We start from the raw sequence: 3,059 nt of genomic DNA on the forward strand, positions 1-3,059 counted from the left end.
GGTCATGTCAAAAAAGGACGCGGTCGCATCAGAATGCCTGCGGGCGACAACAAAAAGACGCGGGCAATGAAAAAATTGTGCGACAAACCCGTTTTGTGAACTTTTACGCCATTTTTCGAATTTTGCTGTTGTTTTGCGAATTTTTCAGCAAAACGGGACAGTTTGGCTGGCCAGTTGGTCAATTTGGCTGGTCAGTTGGTCAATTTGGCTGGTCAGTTGGTCAGTTTGGCTGATCAGTTGGTCGGTTTGGCTGATCAGTTGGTCGGTTTGGCTGGACAGGTGGTCGGTTTGGCTGGACAGGTGGTCGGTTTGGCTGGACAGGTGGTCGGTTTGGCTGGACAGTTGGTCGGTTTGGCTGGACAGTTGGTCGGTTTGGCTGGACAGGTGGTCGGTTTGGCTGGACAGGTGGTCGGTTTGGCTGGACAGTTGGTCGGTTTGGCTGGACAGTTGGTCGGTTTGGCTGGACAGTTGGTCGGTTTGGCTGGACAGTTGGTCGGTTTGGCTGGACAGGTGGTCGGTTTGGCTGGACAGTTGGTCGGTTTGGCTGGACAGTTGGTCGGTTTGGCTGGACAGGTGGTCGGTTTGGCTGGACAGGTGGTCGGTTTGGCTGGACAGTTGGTCGGTTTGGCTGGACAGCTGGTCGGTTTGGCTGGACAGTTGGTCAGTTTGGCTGGACAGTTGGTCAGTTTAACTGGTCAGTTTGGCTGGTGAGTTGGTCAGTTTGGCTGGTGAGTTGGTCGGTTTGGCTGGACAGTTGGTCAATTTGGCTGGACAGTTGGTCAGTTTAACTGGTCAGTTTGGCTGGTGAGTTGGTCAGTTTGGCTGGTGAGTTGGTCAGTTTGGCTGGTCAGTTTGGCTGGTGAGTTGGTCAGTTTGGCTGGTCAGTTTGGCTGGTGAGTTGGTCAGTTTGGCTGGTCAGTTTGGCCGGTCGCTTTATAAAGTTGCATAACCATTTGTGTCTTCATGTCTTAAATCTGGACACGTAACAACTGAGATCAAAATCAACTGTAATAATCAAAGGGGGCGACTCATGAAAGATTAATGGGATTATTTATCAATTTTTGAGTTTGTGAATTTGTTTGTTTTTCTAAATCAAATAAACTCACATATCGAATGCCCCTTTATTTATTAATAAGGAAAATGCGTTTGAATACAAAAACTTGAATACCTTGAGTTTACATTCGAGTGTTTGAGCTTTCTGCACTTAAATATCAGACATTTGCGTTTTTTAACTGTAATTTGAATTTGAATTTCTTTTTAGTGCAAAAAATCATAAATTCCAACAAGTCACACGGGACACGGGAAAATAAAATATTTTTATTTCGAAAAAAATGATGTTTTCCTCAATCTGTATCAACAGAAGGCAAAATAATTGCACTCGTGGGTAAAATAGGCGACCGGGGCAGAGATTTACTGTACCCGAATGCTGGTAATTTGGCATGTAAGGGATCCTGCTGCGCCAAAGCACCTGAAAGCTTTCAATTCTGAACAGGAAAAAAGCATTGGTTTTCTACTTGGTTTATTTATTTCATTCAACAACAGAATATTATATGGCTGATTTACTATCGTATGTGCTAAAGTGCAGCGGTTCTGATCCGATTACTGGAAATTACAAAGTGTAAGCAAAGATCTGATTGGTTGCCGTGGGTAGCACTAGTGATGAGCGAATCTGTCCCGTTTCGCTTCGCCAAAAGATTCACAAAGCGGCGGAAAATTTGCGAAAATGACGCGCGGAAAAAAAATGACGCCCGCAACTATTGTTGCGGCAATTTTTGGACGCACTCCCATAGGGCTCAATGGCACTCTGCAGCTCCAACCTGGCCCAAGGAAAGTCTCCCATAGGGCTCAATGGCACTCTGCAGCTCCAACCCGGCCCAAGGAAAGTCTCCCATAGGGCTCAATGGCACTCTGCAGCTCCAACCCGGCCCAAGGAAAGCCTCCCATAGGGCTCAATGGCACTCTGCAGCTCCAACCCGGCCCAAGGAAAGCCTCCCATAGGGCTCAATGGCACTCTGCAGCTCCAACCCGGCCCAAGGAAAGCCTCCCATAGGGCTCAATGGCACTCTGCAGCTCCAACCCGGCCCAAGGAAAGTCTCCCATAGGGCTCAATGGCACTCTGCAGCTCCAACCCGGCCCAAGGAAAGCCTCCCATAGGGCTCAATGGCACTCTGCAGCTCCAACCCGGCCCAAGGAAAGTCTCCCATAGGGCTCAATGGCACTCTGCAGCTCCAACCCGGCCCAAGGAAAGTCTCCCATAGGGCTCAATGGCACTCTGCAGCTCCAACCCGGCCCAAGGAAAGTCTCCCATAGGGCTCAATGGCACTCTGCAGCTCCAACCCGACCCAAGGAAAGCCTCCCATAGGGCTCAATGGCACTCTGCAGCTCCAACCTGGGCCAAGGAAAGTCTCCCATAGGGCTCAATGGCACTCTGGAGCTCCAACCCGGCCCAAGGAAAGCCTCCCATAGGGCTCAATGGCACTCTGCAGCTCCAACCCGGCCCAAGGAAAGTCTCCCATAGGGCTCAATGGCACTCTGCAGCTCCAACCCGGCCCAAGGGAAGCCTCCCATAGGGCTCAATGGCACTCTGCAGCTCCAACCCGGCCCAAGGAAAGTCTCCCATAGGGCTCAATGGCACTCTGCAGCTCCAACCTGGCCCAAGGAAAGTCTCCCATAGGGCTCAATGGCACTCTGCAGCTCCAACCCGGCCCAAGGAAAGTCACCCATAGGACTCAATGGCACTCTGCAGCTCCAACCCGGCCCAAGGAAAGTCACCATACCGAAGCTTGAGCTTTCCTACTCGTTGCGACAAATACGATTTTGAATGAAAAAGTCGTGCAAATTAACGAAAATATCGTAGAAAGTACGCAAAAGTTGTAAACTTTAGAAAAAAGTCGTACTTTTAATTAATGTGCCCCATAGGGTTGCCGATTGGCCCGGTTGTCAAATTAGGAAATCCAGGCTGGACTCCCTGAGATTGATGTGGCAATCAGCCAATCGCTGCATCATAGCCCCACCCAGTGACATCACAGCCCTGACTCTACCCCGCCCCCGTCACTGCC

This window comes from Xenopus tropicalis, chromosome 4 (assembly GCF_000004195.4).
Source record: "Xenopus tropicalis strain Nigerian chromosome 4, UCB_Xtro_10.0, whole genome shotgun sequence".
NCBI classification, from domain to species: domain Eukaryota; kingdom Metazoa; phylum Chordata; class Amphibia; order Anura; family Pipidae; genus Xenopus; species Xenopus tropicalis.